General features: G+C 42.3%; 1 protein-coding gene across 4 annotated transcripts in view; it reads right to left on the reverse strand.

Moving 5' to 3' along the window:
• Positions 1 to 16768, reverse strand: part of LIMS1 (LIM zinc finger domain containing 1) — a 165452-nt gene that overhangs the window by 95822 nt on the left and 52862 nt on the right. Inside the window, exon 1 of one of the 4 annotated variants that reach the window (XM_060187599.1) lies at positions 11383 to 11579. The exons of the other annotated variants lie outside the window; for them this stretch is intronic. The gene's annotated coding sequence lies outside the window, so the exon portion shown is untranslated. Of the gene's footprint in view, positions 1 to 11382; positions 11580 to 16768 lie in introns of those variants that run through there. 4 annotated transcript variants of the gene reach the window in all.

The raw sequence follows: 16768 nt of genomic DNA on the forward strand, positions 1-16768 counted from the left end.
TAACAAATATTTTCATCTACCTTTTTTACATTAGCACTCATCTATATCTGCTAAGCATATTTCTAAACCAAGGCATGATTTCAGAAAATCCAACAGTTGAAGTACGTGTATGTAAAAAGAAAGTTATTTTCACATTCCAAGAGTCATAAGCCAGCACACCTGACCTTCTGTGAACCCAGAAGAACTGACCTCACTCTTCTCTCCGCACTGGAATGTGGGAGGTGTGTCCCAAGAAGTCAAGCCAAAATTTCTGCCCCACCCCTGTCTTAGGTTCCATTGCCATAGTGAACCCTATTACACATCATCTCTCAGTTCAAAAATTAAAAGCATTTCTTGGTCACTTTTCCAAGTAGAAAGACTGAGAGAGAGGCAGGGAAGGTAAAAAAATCACAGCTCTGAAGCTTCATGCACTGGGGGCTGGGACTGCACCTGGGTGGGGTACACAGCAAAGAGGTGAATTATTCTGACAGCTCTTGAAAAGCAACTGAAGCCCAAGTAGGCACTAAAACTGCGTAGACCTGAACTTCCTAGATCACATCTGGAAAAAAAACGACCAGTTCAAACTAACCTTAGCACTAACCTTCCTAGTAACACCAGTAATATTCACTGCATGAAATCTAAAAGAAATACTGTGGGTCTGTGACAAAAGAGCTGAACAGTATTCTTCATGTAGGTGACAGGTATTTGGAGGCTCTATGAAATTCTACAGCTTTGTATTGTAAGAGAACATATTCTCTTGGAGTGTGTATTTAAGTACACATTATCTTAATGCCCTCTTGAGTCTCCAGAGGGCATTGCAAGCACAGAGTATTCTCAGGCATTCTCAGGCACATCTCAGGGCCAGAGGGCACAATGTTTTAAGGGTATACAGTCTCTATTTTAGGACTGGTGGACTTCTAGAAGTATTTCAATAAACCAAGGAACCCAGGATAAGTATGGACCAAAACTAACCAGTTCTTCTCCCTACGAGTCCCTCCCTATGTTTTGAAGTCTCTGATCCCTGTGACTTCTCAGCAGCAGTCTGCAGTCTGTAAATTCAGTAGAATTCCTATTAAATCCATGAGATAATTGGAGGAAAGTGAAGAGCTTATTCAAGAATTTATGCGGAACTTAAAAAAAAAAAAGCAAATATAGCAAAAGTATAAATAAGGAAAAAGAGGTGAAATGATGAGTACGTAGGGGTAGTTTGAGGGCCAGAGTGAGCTGGAGAACAGAAAACAGCTGAAAGGTGTGATTGGAAGAAAGAAGTGGGTCATTGCAGGTTTTCCTGATGATGGATAGAAGCTAAGATTACTACAAACTTTCCCCCAGCATGGCTGACGGCTGTGGTTGAGAGGTAAAGTTGCTGGATGTGAAGCTAGAGGCCTATGGTCGAATCCCTGGAGGGGGCCGGGGGGGGGGGGGGAGAAGAACTGGTTAGTTTTGGGCCATACTTATCCTGGGTTCCCTGGTTTATTGAAATACTTCTAGAAGTCCACCAGTCACACCTAAAATAGAGACTGTATACCCCTAAAACATTTATTTTTGGCATTATTGGGGCCCTATGCAAGCAGAATTTCATCACCCCCCCACCAACTTCTTCATATGTAGATGTGAGAAAGGGCAATGTTGAAAAAAATATATTGTAAATAAGAAAACACAAAGCAAAACTTGGACTGTGTTTGGTGTATTGCACCAAAGTAAAAGAGTTTGGAGTGGGAGTAGAGGGTTCAAGTACTAGAACATAATGGCACTCCACTTAATGGGATTCAAACACGGACCTCTGGCTTCATCCAGTGACTCAATCACTCACCCAGGCCCTTTAGCCATGCTGGGGGAAGGTTCCTAGTAACCTTAGCTCCATTGATAATAAAGAAAACCTGCAACCGCCCACTTCTTGGCTCTGATAACATCTTGTACATGCTTGTACTTAGCCATCTCACTCTTGCCCTCTTTCCTACCTTTCTAAGACTTATCTCCACAAGGACCAAACCATATCTACATACAAAAGAAAACTCAAAGCGGAAGGAACCCGGTTTGAGGCCCCAGTTCCCCACCTGCAGGGGAGTCGCTTCACAGGTGGTGAAGTAGGTCTGCAGGTGTCTCTCTTTCTCTCCCCCCTGTCTTCCCCTCCTCTCTCCATTTCTCTCTGTCCTATCCAACAACAACGACATCAATAACAACAACAACAACAATAAAACAAGGGCAACAAAAGCCCAAGGCTTAGGTGCAAACCCCAGCACAACTATATGGCAGAGCTGAGAAATGTTCAGGTTTCTCATGAAAAAAAAAAAAAAGGAAAAAAAAAAAAGAGGAGGCAGAGGAGGAGATTGAATGCATTGCAAGGAGAGGTGGCTCTGTGTATTAGATTAGGTGATGGACTCTCAGGCATTCAGTCCAAAGTTTGATCTAGACATCAAACGTGCCAGAGTAATGCTTTGGTTCTCTTGCTCATTACTACATAAACAGATCTTAAGTAATATAATAATACCTCATTGGGAAGTTATAAAAACAAATAAAAAAGGAAGATTAGACCAGTAAGATAGCTCAACTGAGAGGGGGCTATCTTTGTCATACAAATGAGCCAGGTTTGAACCCATCTCCCACAGCACTAGAGGAAGCTTCAGTACTGTGGTGTCTCCCCCCACCCGTGTGTGTGTGTGTGTGTGTGTGTGTTAAAAGAGCACTGCTCAGCTCTGGCTTATGGTGGTGCAGGGGACTGAACCTTAAATAATCATTATGCTATCTCCTTCACCCTGTGTCTCTCTTTCTACCTGAAAAAGTTGGCCTGGGGTAATAAAGCACCATCAATAATAAAAACAGAAAAGAAGATGTGCAAATAGTGAATAAGTACACAAAAGAATACTCAGTATTGATAGTGATTAGAGAAATAAAAATAATAATGAGATAGCACTTTATAAACCTGATATATCTTCATCAGGACAGCTCCTATTAAAAAGCAAATAACTGGTTAAGCACACATAGCACAAAGCTGAAAGACTGGCCCAAGGATCCTGGTTCGAGCCCCCCTTTCAGTATCTCTCTCTCTCTCTGGTGGGGTGGTCTCCAGGGGAAAGGTAACAGACTGGTTCTTTCTCACTCACGACAGGGGTGACACAAAGTAAAAGACACCAGGGGACTCTTAGCGTGCCTAGAATCCTAGAATCCGTAGAATCCGTTTATTTGCAGAGTGGACATGAGTTAAATAGAAAAGCAAACGAAGGGAATATTACTGAATTATGTCAGAAATTACAGGCTTCTTAACGGTCGGCATGCCCCTAAGGTAGGTGGCTGGTATGACAGGAATTGATGAGATACAAGACAGTTATTCTCCATGACACAAGCAACTCAATTATCCAAAGGTATTTGAGAGAAGCATAGGGGTTAAACCCATAGGGTGAGACAGAGAGAAGATGGATATCAAAAACCCATATAGTTTGGAATTTCTCTTGTCTGGGGTCTGAGGTGTGTGATGAAGTGTGTGATAAAGTGTGTTCTTCTGTGATCAGAAGGTGACTTTGAATAAGTGAATCTGCAGCCATGTGGCCTGCGTTTAATGGAGGGAAGTACTGGGGTTTCTGTGGACCTGAGAGTCAAGAAGGAAAGAACCAAGTCTGAGTTTCCCCCCTTATGCTCACCTCGGTTGAGAGAGACTTAGCAAGAGGTTATCTTCTGAGACCTCCATCCAGGGACGGGGGTGGTTCTCCCTAAGCTCTATCAGGCTTACACATGGTCCCAACACCCCCCCTGCTCCCCACATGCAGGGGAGTAGCCTCACAAGCAATGAAGCAGGTCTGCAGGTGTCTATCTTTCTTTCCCTCTCTCTGTCTTCCCCTCCTCTCTCCATTTATCTGTTTTATCCAACAACAACAACAACAGCAATAACAATACAGTAACAACAACAAAATGGGAAAATTGGCCTCCAGGAGTAGTGGATTTGTAGTACAGACACTGAGCCCCAGCGATAACCCTAGAGACAAAAAAATAAATAAATAAAAATAAAAAGCAAGCAAATAACTGTGTTGTGAATGTGGAGAGAGCTGCTGGGGGTGTAAAATGGTTCATTTTCTATGGATAATAGTCTGGCAGTGCTCAATGAGTTACCATATAACTAGAAATCACACACACACACACACACGTACATGAATTAAAAACCAGCACTCCAGAGATGCTTGTATAGCTGCTGTCATAGCAACATTATTCTAGAAAACTGGAAGGTTGTACAATGTACATCGATAAATGAACAGATAAAACTGACACATGTATAAGGACTATGGTTTTATTTTTATTTATTATTCATCTTTTTTAGTAGAGCACTGCTCAAGTTTGGCTTATGGTGGTGTGGGGGATTGAACCTAGGACTAGAGTCTCAGGCAGGAGAGTCTCTTTGCATAACCATTATGCTATCTACCTCCACCCTAACACATGTATAGTACGAAACATTAGTTAGTCTTTAAAACGAAATTTCTGATACATGTTATAACATAAAAGAACTGTAAGGGGGGTAGCGCAGCAGGTTAAGTGCACATGGCACAAAGCGCAAGGACCGGTGTAAGGATCCTGGTTCAAGCCCCCAGTTCCCCACCTGCAGGAGGTTGCTTCACAAGCAGTGAAGCAGGTCTCCAGGTGTCTATCTTCCCCATCTCTCTTGATTTCTCTCTGTCCTATGCAACAACAATAACAGCAATAACAACAATAAAACAAAAAAGGGCGACAAAAGGGGAAAAAATGGCCTCCAGGGACAATACAGGCACCAAGCCCCAGCAATAACCCTGGAGGCAAAAAAAAAAAAAAAAAAAAAAAAAGGAAGAAGAAGAACTTTAAGGAAGTCCTGCTAAATCCAATACATCAGACACACTCAACATACATGCATACACTTATATACATACATAAATCTACTTAATAGTGATTTCTAGAAGTTGGCAGAGGGGGTTGTGAAGTAAGAGCTATGGGGAGATGAGTTTTGGTTTTGCAAGATGACTTCTAGAGACAAAAGTACAATAATGTGAATGTACTTAATGCCCCTGAGTTATACTATCTAAAATAAAGATGGCAAACTTTATGTCATTTTCATCTCACCATGACTGTGTTAAACATAAGCATCTAAGATATAGACTGAGGGTCCTACAAGATTACAAAGAGTTTTAATTCTAATGCTCCCCTCTTTCAAATTAAGAAGCAGAAATAAAGTCCCACTGAAGTCAAGAGAGTCAAGAGCTAGGCTAAGGTACTCTGAACTCTAGTGCATACCTTACAGATTAACAGACAGATAGATAGACAGACAGACAGACAGACAGATGAGACTACAGCATCAAAGCTTCCTTTAGTGTGGTAGGGCCAGACTAGAGCCTGGTAATGCACAAGGCAAAGCAACACACTATTCAAGTGAGCTATTTCACCAACCCTACAACTTTTTTTTTTTTGATTAATTACAACAGGAAAAGACAGTGGGACCAAGACAAGAGTAAGCTGAACCAGAGAAGGAGGATAATGAAAGGAAAATTCCAAAGAACATCTTAAAATAATCTGTTTTGCTGGAGGTCTGAAAAATGTGACTTATCTTGCTGAATTTATTTTATGATGATTTCTACAGGCAGACATTCCAGCTCTCTGCCTGAAAGAAAAAAAAAAGGCAGCAGACACTTGGGAGGAAAAGATAACTTGGCAATGATATGTATCCATATATACATTAACCGCTGTGGTTTCCATTCTTGACACTTTATAGACTTACCATCATCACTCTGCCCAACTATGACTCAGCACCTGGCAGTCAGCACCACACAGCCCTTCTGTGGCCATTACTGGGTGTGGTGATAAAGTCAGTGGGGCTTTACTGCTTTCCAGAAAAGGCCTTTTAGTCAGTACTGTCCTTATATGATGTGGCTAATGTCTTCACTTTCTTTTAAAAGACCCAAGCCCTGCCTTGGGTCTTTTGCCTGTGGTGCTCTTCTTCAGAGTATCTCATCTTTCAGTGAAGCTGTTCTCCTACTCTACCCGCTTCACAGCAGATGCCTGGTGCTGCCATCTTTGCTGCCTAATTTAGCAGCCACAAGTAGTCATGGGAATGTGTGAAATGCGCAATGAGATGTGCTTTAATAGTAAAATGCAGGTGGGATCTCAGTGGGGGGTCGGGCAGTAGCACAGCGGGTTACGCGCACATGGTGCAAAGCACAAAGGACTGTTGTAAGGATCCTGGTTCAAGCCCCCAGCTCTCCACCTGCAGGAGGGTCGCTTCACAAGCAGTGAAGCGGGTCTGCAGGTGTCTATCTTTCTCTCCCCATCTCTGTCTTCCCCAACTCTCTCCATTTCTCTCTGTCCTAACTAACAACAACGACAGCAATAGCGACAACAAACAACAACAAGGGCAACAAAAAGAAAAAAAAATGTCTCCAGGAGCAGTAGATTTGTAGTGCAGGCACCAGCCCTAACAATAATCATGGAGGAAAAAAAAAAAAAAAACTCAGTAATTTTTAGTATGACTGCACAATACACATATACAGTTTAGCCTACTTAATTAGGCAAAATATATCAGTAAAATTTAACCAGGGGTTTCTTTTTTGTACATGGCTACCAGGAAAAGTTAAAGTACATTCAAGCAGCCTGGTAGATACTGCACGACTCTCAACCAGGAGATCCTGAGTTTGATTCCCAGCACTGTATGTGCCAGTGATGTTCTGTTCCAACCCCACCAATAGTACATGAATAAACAAATCTTTTTAAAATGAACTATGCTTGAGGTGATGTGGCTCCCACTGCAGTCTTATTAGATAGCACCATGGAGGTAATATATAAATCTCTTTTACTGTTTCTGGGTGGAGGCCAGAAAGCATTGGCAGAGGAGGCACTGAAAACTCAGGCACATCCTGTCCAAACTTAGAAGAGGAATCTTGTATTCTTTCATTTGTAATTACACAGCAAGGGTAAATGGCCGCCTGGACTGGAACCCTGATTATCTCTCTTAATAGACAGGGGAGAATTCTTCATCGGCTGGTTAGAGCCTCCATTTATGACATTGGACACTGACATAATAAAACTGCCTCATGGGCCATTGCAGGAAAAGGAAAAAAAAAAAAAACACCAGGTGCAAAGTACCTTACCATTTAGCAAGACAAAGTGTCTTTGGTAAATGTTACTTCTATTTCTTTTAAGGTTCTGGAAATGGTATAGACATGTTTAGTAGCTAACTGAGTCATCTTGGGATTAGTCATGGAAAGTCTGGACTGGTTAGAACCTCCATTTATGACACTGGACACTGGCATAATAAAACTGCCTCATGGGCTGTTTCAGGAAAAAAGAAAAAGAAGAAGAAAAAAACAGGTGCAAAGTATCTAACCATTTAGCAAGACAAAGTCTGTCTTTGGTAAATGTTACTTCTGTTTCTTTTAAGGTTCTGGAAATGGTGTAGACATATTTAGTGGCTGACTGAGTCATTTTGGGATTAGTCATGGAAAGTTCCAATGTTCTTTTTTCTTCTTCCTCACCACCCTAATTATTTCCATGAAGTTCATCGTGACAGGGGGCAAAATCTAACCTTCTTCCCACAGTTGCATGAACTATTCCCACCATTTGTCTTCTTTCTTCTCACTTCTTGTCATCTGTTCAGGTACTAATACATGATAGAAATGAAATTCAGACTTCCACTCCTTTTCTCCGTAGGATCGTTGTCAGGAGTTCACTGCTACTGCGGAAATCACATGCAGCTTTGCAATAACCTCAGCTATTTGGTGGGTGCTCAATTCATTCTCTCAAGGTGCATGGCTACAACCTTCTTCTTCCACTACCATCTCATCAGATACAAATGGATAAAGACCTTTTCATGGTCTTAGAAATAAATGAGACTGGGTGACGTAGACAGCATAATGGTTATGCAAACATACTCTCACGCTCAAGGCTCCAGGCTTGAGATACAATACCCCTTACCACTATAAACCAAAGCTGACCAGTGGTCTGGGGGAGGGAAGAAGATGAAGAAGGAGGAAGAGGAGGTAGAGGAGGAGAAGGAGAATAAGAAGAAATTAATTAATTAACTAATGACTAGGCTGTGGTGTACCCATTTGAGCACACATGTTAGTTATAATGTGCAAGAACTGAGGTTGAAGTACCTGCAGGGGTAGTGCTTTGCAAGTGGTGAAGAAGTGTTGCAGGTCCTCTCTCCCTCTTTTATTTTCCACTTCCCACTTGATTTCTGTCTCTATCCAGTAAATAAATAAAATATTTTTTAAAATAAAGGCAAAACTAAACAAAAAAAAATAAATAAAGGCAAAATATGAAGAAGGAGAAGGAAAAAAGAAACCAGGGCTGGGCAGTGGTGCATCTGGCAGAGAGCATATTGAATGCTCAAGGGCCCCCAGTTAAAGCCTTCAGGTACCGTCTAGAGTTCCAGGGAAGCCTCAGCAGTGGTGAAGCAGTGCAGCAGGTGCCTTTCTCTCTTTCCCTATCTCCACCTCTCAATTTCTCTTTGTCTCTATCAAGAAGAGGAGGAGGAGGAGGAGGAGGGGGACCAAGGGGAAGAGTGAGAGGAGGGGGAGGAAGAAGAGGTGAAGGAGGAGAAGAAGGTGTCATTTTCTTTAAGGAAAGAAAAGTGAATGGTGACTTTATACTACTGGCCAGTCAGAACTACAGGGAACAAAAATCAACTTCATTGTCATATCACTTGACCGTCTGGAATTTACTCTGGCTGGTTTGTCAGTGGAAATTTTATTACGACTTCCTCCCAGCTATGCTAGCAGTGCTCAGCTGGCAGCCCTGATGACAGTCTCCCATTTGGGATGATGTTTTACTTCCTCTTTTTTGTTTTTTTCTTGCCTCCAGAGTTATCACTGGGGCTCAGTGCCGGCACTGGGATGCATTGGATCGACCTTCTCGTGGTGCATCCCGTGAGTACCCATTTATTGGGGAAACTGACGATCCTTCCTAGCCGACTAAATCCACATGGATCCCAGTCACTTTCAAAGCCAGCAACAAGCAGACATCAGGCTCAACCTGACGCTGTTGACTGACTACGGAAGAAGGGCAAACGCTAGAAGAAGAAGTAGTGCCGGCACTACAAATCCACTGCTGCTGGCAGCCATTTAAAAAATTTATTGGATAGGACAGAGAGAAATTGAGAAAAGAGTGGGAGCTAGAGAGGGAGAGAGACAGACACCTGCAGACCAGCTTCACTGCTTGTGAAGTGTCCCTCCTGCAGATGGGGAGCTGGGGGCTGGAACTCAGATCCTTACACAGGTCCTTGTGCTTAATACTATGTGCGCTTAGCCAGGTGTGCCACCATCTGGCCCCCTGATGTTACCTTACACAGTAACTTTCCTTCAAGATTTAAATATCTTTATAAAAACTTCACTTTAAAATTAATCTCCAAGGCCTACACTTGTGGTCTGCAGCACAGGAAGTCTTATAAGTTTTATAGATTCATATGTAGTATACACACATCATCGTGAGATGTGGAATGGTCATAAATATCAAGATGATAAAATTTACTGTTTTGTAGGGATTTAAAAAAAAGAAGTCAAAAGAGGATGACCATTTTATCTTGGCCTTTCAATTCAGATAGTTAATTTTCAAAATGAGGATGTCTATAGGAGCAGTCCCCCTATCCAGTGACGTGATGAGAATAAAATGGGTTTGTGGGTATCTTACAGAGTAAGTGATTAAGTTAAGCATTTGCACACCAAACACTGCTACAAATATATGGTGGTACTTGGTGGGTGGGGGCAGAAAGAAATTCAAACACATCAGACAAGGATACATAGGCATAAAATTTAAAATGTAAGGGGACTGGGCGGTGGTGCAGCGGGTTAAGCGCAAATGGCACAAAGCTCAGGGACCAAGCGTAAGGATCCCGGTTCAAGCCCCCAGGTGGTAAAGCCTGTCTGCAGGTGTCTATCTTTCTCTCCCCCTCTAACTTCCCCTCCTCTCTCGATTTCTCTATGTCTTATCAAACAACAACGACAGCAATAACAACAACAAGGGCAACAAAAGGGAAAAAATGTCCTCTGAGAGCAGATTCATAGTGCAGGCACCGAGTCCCAGTGACAACCCTGGAGGCAAAAAATATATATATTAAAAAGTAATTTACCAGGAGTCGGGCGGTAGCGCAGCGAGTTAAGCGCAGGTAAAGCATAGGTAAGGCAGTACATTCTCTGGAAGTGAATAATCACCTATTAATAAAAGCTTCATGGTCCAGGAGGTGGCGCAGTGGATAAAGCACTGGATTCTCAACCATGAGGTCCCAAGTTCAATCCCCAGCAGTACATGTACCAGAGTGATGTCTGGCTCTTTCTCTCTCTCCTCCTATCATTCTCATGAATAAATACATAAATTCTTAAATAAAATAAATAAAAGTTTCTACAAATGTAGATTTGGTGCATTAATATTCCCTTAAAAAGGGCTGGATGGTGATTCATCTGGTGGAGTGCATATAATACCAAATGAATGAGGACCCTGGTTTAAGCCCTGGTTTCCACCTATGGAAGGAAGTTTTACAAGTGGTAGGTAGGTGTTTCCTCCTCTCTCTTTTCCCTTACTGTTTCTCTCTGTCTCTATCATAAAAAGGAAAAAAAAAATGGCTCCCAGGACTGATGGATTCATCACACAGGCACTAAACACCAGTGATAATTGTGGTGGCACCAAAAAAAAAAAATATATATATATACACACACACACACACACACACACACACACATATATCTTTAAAAATGCCCTGCCAATTTTCAAACAGTTGCATGGGTTAATAAGTAAAAGAAGTATTACATCGGTTAATTAATAAGAGTAACCCTTCAACTAGCCATAGCTGCTTCTTCCTTCTATGGCAAGATGAAAGTTGTTAAACTTTCACTGCTAAGCAATACATGTGTGTTTGTCTGAAGACTCTAGACAGGATTTGGGTTAAATATTGAGTGCATTAAAGGTAATAAAATCAGTAAGGTCTTTTACAGTCTAAACACCTGCAGGTTCATAACGTCGATGCACTAGACGACCACGGCTGTTAATTTAAGTTTTCTTTGCAAACCCAGGAGTGTAGTCACAGCTTCGTTCTTCAAAACCAAGAAAATATAGTCGCTTTTACATATTTTCAACAATTAAACACAAGCCTACAGGGTGTAAGCAGAGAAAAGTTTTTTGTTTTTTTTTAAATCAGTGTGGCTAATACCACAACTTACCAAAGACCCTTCCTGTAACTATATATGGACGTTTAGGCCAGTGTATCTTTCAGGTAACTAAGAAAGCTGGGTCATAAGGAAAACTAACCTAGAAAGAGAACAGTGTCCCTTGTTTGGTTTGTCTAGGCCATCAGGTCCATGTCTGCCTTCTCTCGGCTTCTCTCAAATGTCCACTCCTCTCTCTTAACCACTCTGCATATTGTCCCACCTCTGCAACAGCAGGTCAATAAATCAAGCCCTTTACCTGGTATGTCTCCACGTTCACTTTTCTTAACTCCAAAATGAAGAAGAATCTCCTTCCGGGCACGTCTTTTATTCTCACTCATTTACCAGGGCACTAAGAGCCAGCTTCATGTTGCAGTGAATTATCTTTAGAAGCTTGTTTCCTAGGCTGTAAAAGCACTTCCACATCTCACTTCACATCTGTGGCCTTGCACAATATTTGAACCAATGAGAACAAGTTGAGGGTTTGTTTCCCCCTTTATTCAGTCAAATCATGTGGCATAGCATGTTACACCATGACACCACAATTCTGAAGCAATTAGACAACACCCCTAAATGTCAAAATGCATATCCTGTTGAACTGGATCATGTATATTACTAAGAATCCACAAATGAATTGAAGGTATGTGTAGTACGTGGGAAAAAATTACTGCAAGATGAAAAAGAACCCACCAGCAGAGAAAGAGGTGACCATTCATAAAAAAAAAAGTGGCAACCCTTCTGGATTGTGGTAATAACTACATGGTTGAGTTAGTGGAGCTTCTCTGAATGCTCTATCACTTCAGGGGTATTCTTTTTTTTTTAAAGATATTTTAAATATTTTATTTATTTATTTATTTCCTTTAGTTGCCCTTGTTTTATTGTTGTAGCTATTGTTATTGTTATTGTCATTGTTGGATAGGACAGAGAGAAATGGAGAGAAGAGGGGAAGACAGAGAGAGGGAGAGAAAGATAGACACCTGCAGACCTGTTTCACCGCCTGTGAAGCGACCCCCCTGCAGGTGGGGAGCTGGGGGTTCGAACCGGTATCCTTATGCTGGTCCTTGGGCTTTGCGCCATGTGTGCTTAGCCCGCTGCGCTACCTCCCAGCTCCCTCAGGGGTATTCTTCTCTGCATTTTGTCTTCCAGGCAGTGTGGTCCAGTTTAGAGATAGGCAGGCCACACTATCTGACTGAGAGTAAAATAGCTCCTTCTGCCCAAGACCCCTAACAAGGGAGCAAGGCCACTGCAGATGAAGCTTCACACAGACTGAGCCTGGCTGCCCAAGACCCCTAACAAGGGAGCAAGGCCACTGCAGATGAAGCTTCACACAGACTGAGCCAGCTCCCAGGATTCCTCAGTGCCAAGTTTCCACTAGAGAATAAAGGGATCTTTGGCAGAAATAGAGAAAGAACTTGCACAGTTAATTCAGCCTTCCTCTTTATGAATGGAAGTTCAGTTGTCCTGTTTCACTGAAAATACAAGAAAGCTCTTCAGCCACTTTCCTTATTGACCAGCTGTTTTAGGGATGACAGCAACATCTGAGGCTAACCTTTAAAAAACAAGAAAGCTGAGACCTAGGAAGTGGTGATATAGTGGCTAAAGCACTGGACTTAGAAGCATGAGATTTTGAGTTTAATTCCCAGCATCACTTCTCCATCTCCCTCCCCTCATTTCTCTCTCTCTCATCATAAATGGATAAATAAATCTTTAAAAAACTAAAAAAAAAAAGAAAAAAGAAAAAAGAGGAAACTTGAAGAGCTGACAGAGATTGGTTGTGGAGGGGACGGGGGAGTAACCCAGGTTACTGTAGTTAATATTCAGGTGAAAATACCAGACATTTCGGAGTCCCAATTCCTTGTGAGTCGCCACACACTGTTACAGAAGTAAACAGGCACTATAATAAACACAGGGGACGCACATACTTCAGGAGGGTGGTCCAGTCTAGCCTCAGTTCTTCCTTAGCATTTTTTCACCACCCACCTCGGCTCTTCAGCCAGATAGATCTGACCAGCCTCACTTCTATTTACTCTCCATTCACAGCAATCTAGAAAAACCTCTTGTTAGGGCACAATCATCTTTCTCTGTCTGTCTTTCTCTATCTCTTAGAAAGATTAAGAGACAGAGAGAGACAGAGGGCTAGGCAGCAACACACCTGGTTGAATGTATGTGTGTTACCATGTGTGAGGACCTGGTTTCAAGCTCCCACTACCCACCTGCAAGAGGGAAGCTTCCGAAGTGGTGAGGCAGGTCTGTAGGTGTTTCTCTTTTTCTATCCCTCTCTATCTTCCCCTCCCCAGAGAGAGAGAGAGAGAGAGAGAAAGAGAGGAGGAAGAAAGGAAGAAAACTCACTGGGAGCGGTGAATTCATCATTTTGGCACCAAACCCCAATAGTAACTAGTAACAATTGAATAAATAAATAAATAAATATTTACAGGACAAAGAGACAGAAAAAAGAAGAGATACTTGGGAGTCGGTAGCACAGGTGGTGCAAAGTGCAAGGACCAGCCAAAGGATCCCAGTTCAAGCCCCTGGCTCCCCACCTGCAGGGGGGGTGGCTTCACAAATGGTGAAGCAGGTCTGCAGGTGTCTTTCTCTCCCCCTCTATTTTCCCCTCCTCTCTCCATTTCTCTCTGTCCTATCCAACAACAATGGCATCTGTGAAAACAACAACAATAAAACAGCAAGGGCAACAAAAAGGAATAAATAAATAAATATTAAAAAAAAAATTTAAAAAGGAGACACTCAGCACTGCTCCAACCACTCATGAAACTACCCACACTGCAGTTAGATGGGGTTCAGGGGTCTGAACCCAGGTCTTCACACATTTACCACCACCTGACCCCCATAATCATCTTAAATATTTTTATTATCTTTATTTATTTTTGTTTTTTTGTTTTTTTTTAATATTTTATTTATTTATTTATTTATTTATTCCTTTTTGTTGCCCTTGTTGTTTTATTGTTGTAGTTATTATTGTTGTTGTCGTTGTTGGATAGGACAGAGAGAAATGGAGAGAGGAGGGGAAGACAGAGAGGAGGAGAGAAAGACAGACACCTGCAGACCTGCTTCACCGCCTGTGAAGCGACTCTCCTGCAGGTGGGGAGCCGGGGTTCGAACCGGGATCCTTATGCCGGTCCTTGCACTTTGCGCCACCTATCTTTATTTATTTATTGAATAGAGACAGCCAGAAATTGAGAGGTGGGGGGAGGTAGAGAGGGAAAGAGACAGAGAGACACCTGCAACACTGCTTCAACACTTGCAAAGCTTCTCCCTGCAAGTGTCCTTGTGCATTATAACATATGCCCTCAACCAGGTAGGTCACCACCACCACCTAGCCCCCATAATCATCTTTTAAAAAACAAATATGGAAATTAATTTTCAACCCTTAGCTTACATCTGGCATTTCTGAACATTGCTCCCCTGGAAATTTTCACCTCAATTTCTTTAGTTTCCAGACCATCAAAGGCATTCCCTGCCCCTCACCCACATGGGCCTTCCCGCCATGCCCTCCTCCCTGTTCATAACATTGTTTTCCTTCACCTGGCTGCTGGAGCTTTCTCTTGAACATCCGTGTCCGAGAGCCTAAGGATGCATCACCTGGCAGACAGAAAGGACTTCACTCTATGACAGAGACATTCACTTTCATTCACACACTGTGAAGGAATAGGTCTGCTTCCCTCCAGCAGATGGCACTCCATCATCTTAAGTTACTGAATTCACAGGAAGAGGGCAGGTCTCCCCACATCCTCCACCCCTGCCTTCTTCTTCCTTGATTTATTCATTAACAAGAAGGAGAGAGAGGCAGGACACAGGACACGTGCAGGGCCAGGGTTCAGACATGGGACCGTGGGTTTGCAAATCCTATGCTCTGATACTGCACAACCTTTCAGACTGGCAAGTCAACCATTTTCCCTCCTTCCCACCTTTCCTTTTTCCCCCACCAGGGTCATCACTAGTGTTAGTCCCTGCATAGCTCCACCACTCCTGGCAGTCTTTTTTTCTTTCTTTCTTTATAGAGCGGGAGAGAGAGAAGCATGGCTGCAGCATGGCTCCACTACTTATGAAGCTCCCCACTGTGATAGGTTTGAACCAGATCCTTCATGCATGATAATAACATGTGCACTCAACCAGGAACCAACCCCCAGCTCCCAAAACAACCTTTTTCACCAATCCACTGCCAGGCTTCTTTCCACCACAACTCTCACACAGACATAAAGAGAGTGGAGTTAAATGTCTTATATAGTGGGGTTAAATATCTTATACAGAATATTCTCTTCATGGGGGGCCAGGCGGTAGCACAGCAGGTTAAGCGCACATAGTGAGAAGCGCAAGGATCACCATAAGGATCTTGGTTCCAGCTCCCAGCTCCCCAGCTCCCCACCTGCAGGGGGGGTCACTTCACGGGTGGTGAAGCAGTCTTCCCCTCCACTCTGTCCTACCCAACAACAGCAATGGCAACAATAACGTTAACAACAACAAGGACAACAAAAATGGAAAGGAAAAAAAAAAAGGCCTCCAGGAACAGTGGATTCATAGTGTAGGCACCAAGCCCCAGAGATAACCCTGGAGGCAAAAAAATATATGTGTATATATATATCTTCTTTTAGATGACCTCAAATGACAGTCTAAAAAAAAAAACAGCTTCTTGGGGCTTGGGGAGCTGGTGCAGTATATAGTGCTGGATTCTTGAGCATGAGGTCTGGAGTTCAATCCCTGGCTTGTGTCAGAGCAATATACTGGCTTTCTCTCTTCCTCCCATACACACTCTCCCTATAATTAATAAATACCTTTTTAAAATAAACAAAAATAAAAAGATAATTTTTGTCTATTTCACTGTTAACATTGTTTATAAGAATTCTGTCTTCTCTACTGCACCCTTGGGGGAAGAAAGCGTAACACAAGCATCCTTCACAGAAAACACATACACAAAGACAAATAATACTGCAAAAAAGGCAAGAATTCAGTGAGAAAGCTTTCTATAAGCCTACTGACAACCCAGAGATTTAAACAAGAAAGTCAACAATCTGAATTTTTTTTTTCTGAGTCCCCAACCTGGCGTGCGCACTGCCTCTCCCTTTCCCTCTCCCTCTACCTCTCTCCCAAAATGAGGGACTAACTAAGCAAATTTTGAAATTTTGAAAATATATATTGGAGTTGGACCACACACCGATGCAATTTCACTATCTTAGGCCATTTTTTCATCCAGAAAGAAAAAAGGATGACAGAGAAAGAGAGAGAGAAAGAGAACAAACCTTCTGGTGCCACAGCCCTTCTTCACACAAGGTGCTGTAATTCCAAACAGGGAACATACTGATAAGGCCCACCCCTCCCCCACCCAGTGAGCTATCTCTCTAACCTCCAAAACATTTTTTTTATTAATTTCTTTATAGGGAAATTAATGTTTTACATTTGACAGTAAATACAATAGTTCCTACATGCCCATCTGAAATGTTTTCAGCAACTTGGAGAAGTGCTCTCACATTTAAAAAAAAGTTAATATAAAAGATACACTAGTGTATATGTAAGATACATAAATAGACACACTCTATTTTTATTTATTAATTTTCTTGTCACAGAAGCTTTATTGATTCAGGTTAACTTCCCCCCCCCCCGCCCCCCAGAGGACAGATACAGAGATAGACAGA

Source organism: Erinaceus europaeus, chromosome 3 (genome assembly GCF_950295315.1).
Source record: "Erinaceus europaeus chromosome 3, mEriEur2.1, whole genome shotgun sequence".
Lineage (NCBI taxonomy): Eukaryota > Metazoa > Chordata > Mammalia > Eulipotyphla > Erinaceidae > Erinaceus > Erinaceus europaeus.